The following is a 15,754-nucleotide window of genomic DNA, read 5'->3' on the forward strand; positions in this document are numbered from 1 at the left end:
GAGTGGAACAAGAAAAAGGGGAAGAACCAGACAAACAACCTTAACTTTATCTGCAGCCTCACAGCGTAGATCATCTGTGCCTGTTTTGCCTTCCACTTTACCTCCTGAGATAGAAGCGGCTTCCCTGTCACAGGCAGGGGAGGGAGAAACGGAGGAATTACAACTGGAAGATATGGCCTTAGGAGCAAGTGGTTCTGTTTTAGAGAAAATTTTTGAAAAATTGGAGGCTTTGGATAGAAAGGCTGATTTGCAAACAGCTAAAATTGACCAAAACACTGAAAGTTTGAATAAATTAACTGGACAAGTTGCACAGAATGTTCAATCTATTGGAGAACTGAAGGAGGCTGTAGGTGAAAATCGGAAATTGGCTGAGGATACTAGCCAAAGACTGGGAGAGCTTGAAAAAGAAGTAAGACCACTCAGTAAACAAGTTGGAGAACATCAGATTTACTTTTCTATGACAGAACTGCGGAACAGGGAGGCCAACTTGAGGATACGGTCAATACCAGAAGTGGAAGAAGACAACTTAACTGAGTTTCTGACTAAAGAATTTTCCAAGTTCTGGAATTTAGAGGAAAAAGACTTTAAAATAGTATCCGCTTTCAGGCTTGGAAGGCTTAGAAGGAAAGAGAAGCCCAGAGACTGTCTGATAATACTGAGATCCAAGGAGGAAAGGGATAAGATTTTGGGCCTACACTACAGAAAGTCACTGGACATCTTGGATAAAAGAATTGAAATTTTCAAGGACATCCCTAAACAATTGCTGGACCTTAGATCTGACTATTCGGAACTAGCAAGACTGCTGAGGAGTAATTCAATTATCTTCAGGTGGGAGTTTCCTCAAGGACTATCCTTTACTTTCAGAGGGAGTAAGACTAAAATTAGAACACCGGAGGACAGAGACAAGTTTTTGGCGGCACACGGAGAAGATCTTCACAAAGGACTTGGAGCACTCCCAGGGCCCGAACCTCCGGGGGAGCCGGCACCCTCGGATCCTCAAGAACCGAAGAACAAGGTATCACCCCAGCAAGAATAACCAGACCCATTCAGGATGTCTCTGCAACTTTTGAGTTGGAACATAAATGGCTGTAACAGTCCAGAAAAAAGGAGAAAAAATTTTCATATATTAAAAAAGGAACAATTGGACATTATCTGTTTACAAGAAACACATGTGATTAGGCTCCACAGAAAAGTGTTAATAAATAAAAGACTCGGTCAGGAATTCATATCTTCGGACACAGTAAAAAAGAGAGGTGTGGTGATTTACGCAAAAGAGAGCCTTTCACCTAAATTTCTGTTTAAAGACGAACATGGAAGAATCTTGGCAATAGAAATACAACATCAAGGAGAGAAAATTTTGATATTAGGAATTTATGCTCCAAATGAAGGGAAATCGGAATTTTACAAGAAGTTGCACGAGACTATGCTGGATTATCTGGACTACAACAACATCATCATGATGGGAGATATGAATGGGGTCGTATCAACCAACATGGATAAGTTACAGAATCAAAATGTTACTAAAGACGGAAGACTACCAAAGACTTTCTTTGAAATGACAGACAATATGGATTGGATTGATATTTGGAGAGTGAGAAACCCCTTGGGAAGGGAAGGAACATTCTTCTCTGAAGCCCAACTGACCTGGACAAGAATCGACCAAATATGGATAACTAGAGGTCTGGCACCCAAGATTAGAAAGGTGGAAATCTGCCCAAAGACATGCTCCGACCATAACGCACTGAGAATGGACATGACATTGATCCCAACCGGTTCCTTCAGATGGAAGATGAATGATGGCCTGTTTAGAGATCAAGAGATTGCCAAGAAGGCCCAAAAAACTCTAAAGGACTATTTTGAGATCAACATGAACACTACGGTGGAAAAAAGAACTATCTGGGACGCAAGCAAGGCTGTGATGAGGGGGTTCTTGATACAACAGAATACCATAAAGAAAAGGAAACAAAATGAAAGGAAGGACAAAATTCTGGAAAGAATTAAAGAGTTAGAGAAGAAGCTGAGATCTAATCCGAAGTCTCAGCCGATTCTGCGAGAAATTAAACTTCATCAAGCGCAATATTCCAAACTGATAAACCAGGAAATAGAATGGAAGATTAAAACAATGAAACAAAAAACTTTTGAATCGGCTAACAAATGTGGGAAACTGCTAGCCTGGCAGTTGAAGAGGAGACAAAAATTAAATACAATAACAAATTTAGAGATTGAAGGAAGAAGTATTCAGAACCCCGGAGAGATTAGAAAGTGTTTCCAGAGATATTTCAAAAAATTATATACTCAAGGGCCACAAGATGAAACTGAGATGAAACGATTTTTGGAGAAAAATGGACTAACAAAGCTGTCAGAAGAAAACAGAACAATCCTGAATGGCAAAATAACACGACAAGAGATTGAGCAGGCCATCCAGAACATGAAACAGGGCAAATCGCCAGGGCCAGACGGGTTGACCTCCAAGTATTATAAGATACTGAAAGACTACCTGATACAACCACTGATGGAGGTCAGCAATGAAATAATGGAGGGGAAGAAGGCACCGGAATCGTGGAAGGAAGCTTTTATCACATTGATACCAAAGTTGGAAACTGAAAAGACACAACTGAAGAACTACCGTCCCATCTCCCTTTTAAATGTGGATTACAAAATATTTGCAGATGTTTTGGCAAGTAGATTCAAGAAAGTTTTAAACGAAGTAATTCACAAAGACCAGGCAGGCTTTCTCCCAGGTAGACATATGTCTGCTAATACAAGGAACATTATAGACATATTGGAACTTTTGCAAACAGACATAAACACTAAAGCAGTTTTAATCTTTATAGATGCGGAGAAGGCCTTTGACAACATATCCTGGAAGTTTATGAAGGGGAATTTAAAGGAAATGGGAGTGGGTCTGGGGTTCGAGAATGGGATAAATGCAATATATTCAGAACAAAAGGCTAAACTGATAGTTACTGTATTTTTCGCTCTATAACACGCACCAGACCATAACACGCACGTAGTTTTTAGAGGAGGAAAACAAGAAAAAAATATTCTAAATGAAACAGTGGATGTATGATTTTTGTGGTTCATGCTGTGGCCACAGACATGTGATCTGACGGTGAGTTTGGGGTAGCCCAATGCAAAAATCCTGAGGATCCATGTGGATCCATGCTAAAGTCACCCTAAAGTCGCAGGGGCACTGGGGGAGTGAACGGGAAGCAAGAGAAGGAGAACAATGCCTCTCTCTCTCTCTCTCTCTCTCTCTCACACACACACACACACACAGAGAGAGAGTATCAATCCTAAAGTTGCAGGGGCGCTGGAAGTCGCAGGGGCGCTGGGGGAGTGAACGGGAAGCAAGAGAAAGTGAACAATCCCTCTCTCACACACAGACACACAGATATCAATCCTAAAGTCACAGGGGTGCTGGAAGTCGCAGGGGCGCTGGGGGAGTGAACGGGAAGCAAGAGAAAGTGAACAATCCCTCTCTCACACACAGACACACAGAATATCAATCCTAAAGTCACAGGGGTGCTGGAAGTCGCAGGGGCGCTGGGGGAGTGAACGGGAAGCAAGAGAAAGTGAACAATCCCTCTCACACACACAGACACACAGAATATCAATCCTAAAGTCACAGGGGTGCTGGAAGTCGCAGGGGCGCTGGGGGAGTGAACAGGAAGCAAGAGAAGGAGAACAATGCCACACACACACACAGAGAGAGAGAGAGAGAGAGAGAGAGAGAGAGAGAATCAATCCTAAAGTCGCAGGAGAGCGCAGGGGCGCTGGGAGTGGGAAGCAAGAGAAGGAGAAGGATGCCACACACACACACACACACACACACACACACACAGTATCAATCCTAAAGTCGCAGGAGAGCGCAGGGGCGCTGGGAGAGTGAACTGGAAGCAGGAGGAGGCGAAGGATAGCTCAAGCACACACACACACAGCCCCTACAGTGGCTAATCCAAAATCGGACAGCAAAAAACCGCAGGCAGGGATAGAGAGCAAACCCCGCTCTGCTTCTCTCCCTTCTCCCTGGCTCAGCTGGCTGAAAAGCTTTGCTGCTACTTAGCAGCTCAGTGGGTAGGAGAGAGGGACATAGAACACAGGGTTGTTTTAAAGCAGCCAACCAGACAGGAGCCGCTTACACTCGTGTAAGCGGCTCCTCTCCTCTCCCGCTCTGCTTCTCTCCCTCCTCCCCGGCTCGGCTCGCTGACAGGAGCCGCTTACACCCGCTTTGCTGTTTCAAAGCGAACCACGGACTGCTCACAACTGCAGCAGATTCCCCTGCCATCCGTAGGCATTCGCTCCATAACACGCACAGACATTTCCCCTTACTTTCTAGGAGGAAAAAACTGCGTGTTATGGAGCGAAAATTACGGTAATAATGTGGTTACAGAAGAGTTTAAAATTGAAAAAGGTACACGACAAGGCTGCCCGATTTCCCCGCTATTATTTATTTCGGTTCTGGAAGTGCTCCTGAATATGATTAGAGGGGACGGGCTGGTGGAAGGGATCCAGGTCGGAGCGAAACAATATAAACTTAAAGCGTTTGCAGATGACCTAGTTTTGACACTACAGGAGCCAGAATCTAGTACGAAAAGAGTATTACAACTGATCCAGGATTTTGGTCGAGTGGCGGGATTTAAATTAAACAAACAAAAAACTAAGGTCTTGGGAAAAAACCTGACAGATACAGAGTCGGAACGGTTTCAGAGAGAGACAGAATTAACTGTGGTTAAGAAAGTGAAATACCTAGGGGTAAACATAACAGCAAAAAACTTGAGTTTGTTCAAAGATAATTATGAAAAATGTTGGCTGGAAATTAAGAGAGACTTGGACAGTTGGTCAAAATTAAAACTTTCATTGCTAGGCCGAATAGCTGCCATTAAGATGAATGTATTGCCAAAAATGTTATTTTTGTTTCAGACATTGCAGATCGTAGACAAAACGGAGTGCTTCCGGAAGTGGCAGAAAGACATTTCTAAGTTTGTCTGGCAGGGCAAAAAGCCCAGAATTAAGTTTAAGATACTAACGGATGCGAAAGAAAGAGGGGGCTTTGCCCTGCCAGACTTAAAGTTGTACTATGAAGCCGCAGCTTTCTGCTGGCTAAAAGACTGGCTACTTCTTGAGGACACGGATGTACTAGATCTGGAAGGTTTTAATAATGCATTTGGATGGCATGCATACCTATGGTATGATAAGGTTAAGATCAACAAGGCCTTTAAGAACCATATTGTCAGGAAAGCAGTATTTAATGTCTGGACAAAATACAAAGACTTACTGGAGAATAAAACTCCGAGGTGGCTGTCACCCCTGGAGGCTAAGGCCCGAAAAAGAGCCAATATGGAGGCCAACTGGCCAAAGTATTGGGAGATATTAGAAAGAGATGGAGACAATTGGAAATTGCAGAGTTTAGAGAAAATGAAAGATAAAGTGCGAGACTGGCTACACTATGCTCAGATCAAAGAGGTATAATAATAATAATAATAATAATTTATTATTTATACCCCGCCCATCTGGCTGGGCCTCCCCAGCCACTCTGGGCGGCTTCCATAAAAACCAAAAATACAATAAAATATCACATGTTAAAAACTTCCCTGAACAGGGCTGCCTTAAGATGTCTCTTGAATGTCAGGTAGTTATTTATCACTTTGACATCTGCTGGAAGGGCGTTCCACAGGGTGGGCGCCACTACCGAGAAGGCCCTCTGCCTGGTTCCCTGTAGCTTTGCTTCTCGCAATGAGGGAACCGCCAGAAGGCCCTCGGCGCTGGACCTCAGCGTCCGGGCAGAATGATGGGGGTGGAGACGCTCCTTCAGGTATACTGGACCGAGGCCGTTTAGGGCTTTAAAGGTCAGCACCAACACTTTGAATTGTGCTCGGAAACGTACTGGGAGCCAATGCAAGTCTTTCAGGACCGGTGTTATATGGTCTCGGCGGCCGCTCCCAGTCACCAGTCTAGCTGCCGCATTCTGGATTAGTTGTAGTTTCCGAGTCACCTTCAAAGGTAGCCCCACGTAGAGTGCATTGCAGTAGTCCAAGCGGGAGATAACCAGAGCATGTACCACTCTGGCGAGACAGTCCGCAGGCAGATAGGGTCTCAGCCTACGTACCAGATGGAGCTGGTAAACAGCTGCCCTGGACACGGATTTGACCTGTGCCTCCATGGACAGCTGTGAGTCCAAAATGACTCCCAGGCTGCGCACCTGGTCCTTCAGGGGCACAGTTACCCCATTCAGGACCAGGGAATCCTCCACACCTACCCGCCTCCTGTCCCCCAAAAACAGTACTTCTGTCTTGTCAGGATTCAACCTCAATCTGTTAGCCGCCATCCATCCTCCAACCGCCTCCAGACACTCACACAGGACCTTCACCGCCTTCACTGGTTCTGATTTAAAAGAGAGGTAGAGCTGGGTATCATCCGCATACTGATGAACACCCAGCCCAAACCTCCTGATGATCTCTCCCAGCGGCTGCATGTAAATGTTGAAAAGCATGGGGGAGAGGACAGAACCCTGAGGCACCCCACAAGTGAGAGCCCAGGGGTCTGAACACTCATCCCCCACCACCACTTTCTGAACACGGCCCAGGAGGAAGGAGCGGAACCACTGTATAACAGTGCCCCCAGCTCCCAGCCCCTCAAGACGGTCCAGAAGGATGCTATGGTCGATGGTATCAAACGCCGCTGAGAGATCCAGCAGAACTAGGAAACAGCTCTCACCTTTGTCCCTAGCCCGCCGGAGATCATCAACCAGTGCGACCAAGGCAGTTTCAGTCCCATGATGAGGCCTGAATCCCGACTGGAAGGGATCCAAATGATAAAAAGATAAGAATGATAAAAAGTTAGGATTCCAGGTGGAGAAATCGAAGTTGGAAACAGAACTGTTAGAACCTAAGACTAAAGTACTTTCAAAAATGTATAATTTGCTGCTGAAATGGAACACACAAGACGAAATGGTTAAATCGGCAATGATAAAGTGGGCACAGGATATTGGGCATAATATTATGTTTGAAGATTGGGAAAGGTTGTGGACCACTGGGCTGAACTTCACTGCATGTAATGCTCTGAAGGAAAATGTAATGAAAATGATATACAGATGGTACATGACCCCAGTTAAATTGGCTAAGATATACCATTCGTCTGATAATAAATGTTGGAAATGTAAGGAAAATGAAGGAACATTCTTTCACCTTTGGTGGACTTGCCCTAGAGTGAAGGCCTTCTGGGAGATGATATATAATGAGCTAAAAAAGGTGTTTAAGTATACCTTTACCAAAAAACCAGAGGCCTTCCTCTTGGGCATTGTTGGCCAGAATGTGGTAAAGAAGGATAGAACATTTTTTATGTATGCAACAACGGCAGCAAGGATACTGATCGCCAAGAATTGGAAGACTCAAGATCTACCCACTCTGGAAGAATGGCAGATGCAGCTGATGGATAGATAATATTTATTACGGCCATAGGCCCATACAGGTAAAAACAACACATAAGTGACAGCTTGTGCCGTGGGGAAAAGAAAAAACAGTCGCTAAAACACCACTATAACAATAAATACTATAAGATGGAAAGGCATGCTACGCCTTAATTAGCTTGTAGCGCTCCTTGGCGTCGCTTATGGGAGAGGACAGCGACCAGGAACCTAGCCACTTTCAGGGTCGTGTGGGAATCCTTATCCTGCAAGATTTGGGCAAGGTGGAATTTTGGTGGGGTTCCCTCTAGTTTCTGTATGATTGATCCCAACAAATTTGCCCGTGGCACATTGAACAGGGGGCAAGTGAACATAATGTGCTGGAGCGACTCCGGCGTCACCTTATCACATTCGCACGTGGCGGGGACTTGGCCCTTTGAGAATCTATGTCTCAGGACATTGGAGGGGAAAACGTTGAACCTCGCTTTGGTGAAGGCCAGTCTATGGGCAACAGTCGAAAGGGAGGAGAGGTATGATGGAACGCAATAAGTTAAAGTGATACCAATGTTCTGGGGCGAACAAACACCTCCCCCCAGCGTATAATTTTGCTGCAAGTCGATGTCATCCAGTCTTTGACGGATCAGTCTTTGAGCAGTGATGGACTATATGCAACTAGCAGAGATGACTGGCAGAATTCGAGACCTGGGAGAAGAGAGAGTTGAAGAAGACTGGAAGAAATTTAAGACTTATTTGCAAAAATATTGTAATTTGGCTGAATGTTGATAGGGATGCCAGAATAGAAATAATTGTCTATCACTAAACTAGATTTAAGCTTAACTAGATTTTAATGACTGAATCTAAAGACTACGAACAAAATGATAATTTGCTTGGAAATAATTAGACTGAATCTAAAGACTATGAACAAAATGATAATTTGCTTGGAAATAATTTTATAAAGATGCAAGTGTGTGGGGGAGGTGTGAGGGAGTCCAAAGTAATGATGAAAAGATGCTAAATAATCAACGTTGTTTTATTAAATATGCCTTTGTATTGAAAAACCTTAATAAATATATATTAAAAAAAAAGGAAAAATCAAAATTGGAGTTTGAGTTGTTAGAATCCAGTACTAAAAATTTATCAAAAATGTATAACTTGCTGCTGAAATGGAATACTCAGGATGAAACGGTTAAATCGGCAATGATTAAGTGGGCTCAGGACATTGGTCATAACATTATGTTTGCTGACTGGGAAAAGTTGTGGACCACCGGGATGAAATTTACGGCATGTAATGCCTTAAGAGAAAATGTTATGAAAATGATTTATAGGTGGTACATGACCCCAGTCAAGCTTGCAAAAATCTACCATTTGCCTGATAACAAGTGTTGGAAATGTAAAGAAAATGAAGGTGCATTCTTTCACCTTTGGTGGACATGCCCTAAGATTAAGGCTTTCTGGGAAATGATATATAATGAGTTGAAAAAGGTGTTTAAATATACCTTCCCGAAGAAACCAGAGGCCTTTCTCTTGGGTATTGTCGGCCAGGGGGTGTTAAAGAAGGATATGACTTTCTTTATGTATGCTTTATGTATGCTACAACAGCAGCAAGAATACTCATCGCAAAGTACTGGAAGACACAAGATCTACCCACCTTGGAAGAATGGCAGATGAAGGTGATTGACTACATGGGTCTGGCAGAGATGACGAGCAGAATCCGAAACCAGGGAAGAGAAACGGCGGAAGAAGATTGGAAGAAATTTAAGGACTATTTAAAGAGATTTTGTAAAATTAATGAATGTTAAAATGACGTTGGATTTGAAAATAAGTGGTTATCAGCGGTATTGGATAAGTTAAAGAGAGTAAAATCAAAATTTAAGTCAAAATAAGGGAAGGACTTGCTGAATAGCTGATTAGAAATTGGAATACAGAAAGGGGAGGTATGAGGAAGTCGGGGAAGTAAGGTATAAGAAAATAAGATTTTGAAATTGTACTTGTTATATGTTTGTTGTGTTTATGGTATTGTTTTGTTTTGTCTTTGTTGTTATAAAAATTCCTAATAAAAAAAATCTATTCATATGTGGTGAGTTTGTAGAAGTCTTCAATCCAATCATAGAAGGGAGACACATTTTTATTTTTCCAGCTCACCAGTATCAGTCTTTTTACTGTGGTAAGGGCACAGAGAGTCCACTTGTATTGCCCCTTTGTCAGGTTCCATGTGCTGGGTGTATAATTCGAAAGGATATTTTGCTCGGTAAAGGTACATTTGGCCTCAGCGATGGGAGTCCAGCAAGGAATCATTTAGCCAGTGCAATGGAGGAGGAAGAGGTTGAAAATGCGAGACTTACTGGCACCTGTAGCAGCAGCAGCAGCAGCTGGAGCATGGCCTGCAGTGCCACCTGGTGGCCCACCTCGGAACGTCCATGCCCATCCCAGATTTAAAGCTTTAGGCATGTGTTTTACACACACACACACACACACACACACAAATAATAATTCACAAGCAGGAAATATCCCAAACAGCTCTTCCCCTGAAATATACTCGGAGTCGAGAGTGGATTTCATGCTCTATATTCAGCTCATAGTAGCGAGGAATGAAAGTTCCCCCACAATATCTGCTTTATATACATTATTTACACAATGGGCTGCACGTGATCGGCTAATTCTGGGATTCTCCTGTAGGCCAATCAGGTTGTGGATTCACTTCCACCTGGAGCTGGATTGGGTGGCTCCTGCGGACCAATCAGACTGCTGCATTGTTCTAGGACCAATCAGACTGCTGCATGTTGGATCCTATTGTTCTAGGACCAATCAGACTGTAGCATTTTGGATCCTATTCAACTCAGTACATAACATCCCCACAAACCACCCCCAAATCCCCCAGCATAGGAATAGTGTGAGTGGAGGCTGGGTGCACCACATTGGAGACCCCAGGCGGAATAGTAGGGGAATCTCATCCTTTACTTCCACACAAGGGTGACAGGCCAAATCATCTGTCAGGATAGATATGGTGGCCACGATTTCGCTGAAAACCCGATGTCTTAGGATTCACAACAAAGCAACGGCAAACACCTGCTAAAGACCCCCTGAAATGTTTGGCGGTGAAAACCCCACATTTCATGGCACCCCCAAAAATGAGCCTTTGGCGCCCTAACTCATGGGATCCCAATTTCTCCAAAAGTCAGACGTTGTCCGATTCACTCCAAAGTGGCGCCAAACACCCAGAGAATGCCCCCTGCAAGGTTTGGGGGTGAAAACACTACGTTTCACATCGCCCCACAAAATGAGCCCTCGACGCCGTAACCCACATGGTTGTCAGGGGCTGGACTGAGGAGGAATGGTGGGAGCCCCCCCCCCTCTCGAGGACCTGCTCCACAACTCCAATTTATAAAGATTATAATCCAAGTTAATGAGATCTTCTTGCAATTAGAGGTCAAGAGATATGTAAAAGTCAGTGCTTTATATGATTGAGCCACATGGTGGAGCAATACAGAAAAATAAAAAAGGCATGATAGCCAGCTCTGAAAAGCTGGGATGGTTTGTGTCTTCAAAGGCATGGCAGTGTGGCTTGAAGTTAATGACTTGTAACACCTCACAGTCATAATAATAATAATAATAATAATAATAATAATAATAATAATAATAATAATAATTTATTATTTATACCCAGCCACTCTGGGCGGCTTCCAACAAAATATTAAAATAAAACAGTCTGTCAAACATTCAAAGCTTCCCAGAACAGGGCTGCCTTCAGATGTCTTCTAAATGTCAGGTAGCTGTTTATCTCTTTGACATCTGGTGGGAGGGGGTTCCACAGGGCAGGCACCACTACCCTGTAACTTGGCTTCTCGTAGGGAGGGAACCGCCAAAAGGCCCTCAGCGCTGGACCTCAGTGTCCAGGCAGAACGATGGGGGTGGAGGCGCTCCTTCAGATATACTGGGCCTTTGAGGCCGTTTAGGGCTTTAAAGGTCAGCACCAACACTTTGAATTGTGCCCGGAAACATACTGAGAGCCAATGTAGGTCTTGGGGGCCACTCCCAGTCACCAGTCTAGCTGCCGCATTCTGGATTAGTTGTAGTTTCCGGGTCACCTTCAAAGGTAGCCCCACGTAGAGCGCATTGCAGTAGTCCAAGCGGGAGATAACCAGAGCATGCACCACTCTGGCGAGGCAATCCGCAGGCAGATAGGGTCTCAGCCTGCGTACTAGATGAAGCTGGTCAACAGCTGCCCTGGACACAGAATTGACCTGCGCCTCCATGGACACCATGAACTGAAAGGTCCCGGGGGCGTTACCCTGAGCCTCAGCCACAAGGAATGTGCAGCAGCAGAAAATGGTAACGCTGTTCTAGATTGCATCTATGGAAGTCCAGGGTCCTGATGAAAGGAAGTCCAAGTCCTACTCTCTCCTACCTTGGTCAGGCCACACCTGGAGTCCTGTGTCCAGTTCTGGGCACCATCCTTTAAGAAGGATGTTGACAAGCTGGAATGTGTGCAGAGGAGGGCAACCAAGACAACCAAGGGTCTGGAAACTAAGATTGAAGAGAAACACTTGAAGGAGCTGGGGAGGTTTGGCCTGGAAAAGAGGAAACTGAGAGGAGATCTGACAGCCATCTTCCAATATCTTAAGGGCTGTCACATGGAAGAGGGAACAAGCTTCTTTTCTCCTGCTCTAGATGGTAGGACTCGCACCCATGGATTCAAGTTATAAGAAAGGAGATTCCAACTAAACATTCATAAAAACTTTCTGACAGTAAGGGCTGTTTGGCATTGGAACAGATTCCCATGAGAGGTGGTGGACTCTCCTTCCTTGGAGGTTACTAAGCAGAGGTTGGATGGCCGTCTGCCATGGATGCTTTTGCTGAGATTGCTGCATCACAGGGGGTTGGACTAGATGACCCTTGGTGTCCCTTCCAGCTATAAGTTTCTATGATTCTATGAAATTGATCTGGATTAATGACAGCCATCCACCAGTTTCATATGCAAAACTGCTTCCCACCCCACCCCCTTACTGATTAATATATATAAAAAATACATTAAAGTAGACAAATAATAACTTACAAAAAGGATCAATAAACGTGTCACCTTTATTATATAAACTGTTATCATAATCACATGTCAAAATTTCTTTTGTGAATGAAATAAAATGGTTTCAATCAGTTTTTAATAACCAACAATCAAATGTAGTGCTTGGGGTACAGCTTAGATCAATTCCCCCGATGTTCAGTGTCCAGGGGTTCAGTGCCTGGCACCCAGAAACTCATGGCAAAGGGGAGTCTGGCACCAAGTAACTCATAACATTTCACTTCCTTGCAAGCTAAGGAAAGCTGTTGATTGGCAGAAGACACTGGGCAGAAACAGAAACAGGGGGATGAGGGGGTCTAAGGGTGAAGTCCTGCTCCTGTCCATCCTAATACTGGACAGTTTATTACAGGATGTTGAGAAGGGTCATTTTTTACTATGAATTGAGAAACAGCAGCCATAGTCTAGGCCAGGAGTGTTTTTCCTTGGTGACACCGCCATGTTGAAAAGTGTGTGTTTGCAAGGTGTTTCCTGTCCTGTCCAGAAATGCACTGTGCTGGATGAAGCCAGCTCTAGATCCTTCCTAAATAAAAAAAATAAAAACCCACTGGAAGATATATTTGAAAAATTAATGTTAAGGGGAACAATTCACATTGTTAAGCAAGGTAGCTAAAGCAACAGGGTCAGGGCCTCCATTGTGACACGTCCCCCTGCTGAGTGACTTGGCTGAGGACTTTGGGAAGAGCAACTATCTGAGGATAGTTCAGGAGAAAGGAGGTGGTTTGTGAGAAGTAATGATGTTTTCCGGCAAAATAAAGATTTCTTCTTCTTGAGTGTAAGTAGGATGTCTAATTCTTTCTGCATTCTGCTTCTTTTGCTCTCCCTCAAGATTTAGAAACATAGGGCAGTAAGGCAGATCTGGAAAAAGCCTAGGTAAAGGTACAGGGACCCCTGACCGTTAGGTCCAGTCGCGGACGACTCTAGGGTTGCGCGCTCATCTCGCCCTATAGGCTGAGGGAGCCGGCGTACAGCTTCCGGGTCATGTGGCCAGGATGACGAAGCCGCTTCTGGCAAAAGCAGAGCAGTGCACGGAAAGGCTGTTTACCTTCCCGACAGAACGGCACCTACCGTATTTTTGGCTCTATAGGACGCACCGGATTATAGGAGGGGGAGAACAGGGGGGGGGATTCTCTCCCTCTCTGCTCAGTGTCCCTTCAGCGAAGCGGCAGGAGAAATGGAGCCCCTTCCATTTCTCCTCCCGCTTCGCTGAAGGGGCGCTGCGCAGAGAGGGAAAACTGTGCACCGACCCTTCTCGCTCTCCAGGCTTCAGACGGCTATCCGCAAGCCTTCTGAGTGCAGCGGGAACTCCTGCTGCGCTTGGAAGGCTTGCGGATAGCTGCCTGAAGCCCCCAGAGTGCAGCCTTTGAAGCCTCCACAGAGCAGCGGGGTGAAGGCACCCCGCTGCCCTGCGGAGGCTTTGTGCAGCCATCCCCAAGCTAGAACAGTGAGCCGGAGCACCGCGCAGCGCTCCTTCTGCCTGCTCTGGCTTTGGGCTTAGCTGCGCAGCCTGCATTCACTCCATAGGGCGCACACAAATTTTCCCTTAATTTTTGTTTTTTTTATAATATATTTTTTATTAGCAAACCAATCAAATCACAATAGTTCCAAATTACAAAACCGAATTTTAAATTTTGGTTGGGGGTACCCATGCTTCGAGCTCAGAAAGGGATCCAATCATCTCTTATTTCTGCTGCTTTGATCATTTCCCCTTAATTTTTGGAGGGGGAAAAGTTTCCTATAGAGTGAAAAATACGGTATTTATCTACTTCCACTTTCGAACTGCTAGGTGACTTCAGGTGGCTATCCGCAAGCCTTCGAAGTACAGCAGGAACTCCTGCTGCGCTCCGAAAGCTTGCGGATAGCTGCCTGAAGCCAACGGGTGCAGCCTTTGAAGCCTCTGCAGAGCAGCGGGGTGAAGGCACCCCGCTGTCCTGCGGAGGCTTTGCGCAGCCATCCCCAAGCTAGAACAGTGAGACGGAGCACTGCGCAGCGCTCCGCCTCACTGTTCTGGCTTCGGGGACGGCCTTTGAAGCCTTCGCAGGGCAGCAGGGGGCCTTCACCCTGCTGCCCTGCGGTGGCTTTGCGCAGCTAACCCCAAGCTAGAACAGCGAGACGGAGCGCTGTGCAGCGCTCCTTCTGCCTGCTCTGGCTTTGGGCTTAGCTACGCAGCCTGCATTCACTCCATAGGGTGCACACAAATTTTCCCTTAATTTTTGTTTTTTTTATAATATATTTTTTATTAGCAAACCAATCAAATCACATTAGTTCCAAATTACAAAACCGAATTTTAAATTTTTGTTGGGGGTACCCATGCTTTGAGCTCTTAAAGGGATCCAATCATCTCTTATTTCTGCTGCTTTGATCATTTCCCCTTAATTTTTGGAGGGGGGAAATTGCGTCCTATAGAGCGAAAAATACGGTATTTATCTACTTCGACTTTGTGCTTTCGAACTGCTAGGTTGGCAGGTCTGGGACCGAGCAGCGGGAGCTCACCCCGTCGCGGGGATTCGAACTGCCGACCTTCTGATCAGCAAGCCCTAGGCTCTGTGGCCGCCCGTGTCCCTACGGAAAAAGCCTATCGCAGACCAAATCCCCCTCCCAAACCTGGTATGTAAGGGCTTCCGGTTTTTCTGCCCTCCGTTGTGGATGTGCTTCGCGGGTTCTCCGCGCCTAGCAGCTGTTAGAGGGAACTTTGGGGGGCAACGCGGAGGCTACACGACCCCCAAAAAGGCTCTGGGCGTGGCCCAGGGCTGACATTGTCTGGCAGTGTCAAAAAAGGAACCCTTCGAAGTCCACGTCCTAACCAGGAGGTGAGTCGACAGAGAGTACCTAGACGCAAGGACACGCGCAATCCTCAGCAGCAAGCCTCAAAGTCCCAAAGGGTAAGAACGGCAGCTAACAAGGAGAGCTTGAGGAGAAGAGGGTCTGTGAGACTTATTTATACAAACTGAACTGCTCAGAAACAGACCCAAAAGACTAGCACATAAAGAGTAAAGAACGGGAGATTTTATCTTAAACATATTGGAAATCTTTCTCATTATACGTAAGCATAAGCAAAGATTTCTCTAACAAGTGCCAGTAAGAAAAGGAAGACAGATTCAAATTTCACTCTGCAGCAGCAGTAGTAGCCCATTAAAAGAAGCGGAATTCAAGGACTTAACTTGTTTTTTACTTTGAAGTGGCGTGAGCCCAGCGAAAGAGACTGAGTTAAAAGACTTGGATTGTCAGCGCTGTTTGTGGTAAAAGAGTGGAAGTTACTGGAAAACAAAGGTAAA

Source organism: Podarcis muralis, chromosome 10 (genome assembly GCF_964188315.1).
Source record: "Podarcis muralis chromosome 10, rPodMur119.hap1.1, whole genome shotgun sequence".
In the NCBI taxonomy this organism is placed as follows: Eukaryota; Metazoa; Chordata; class Lepidosauria; order Squamata; family Lacertidae; genus Podarcis; species Podarcis muralis.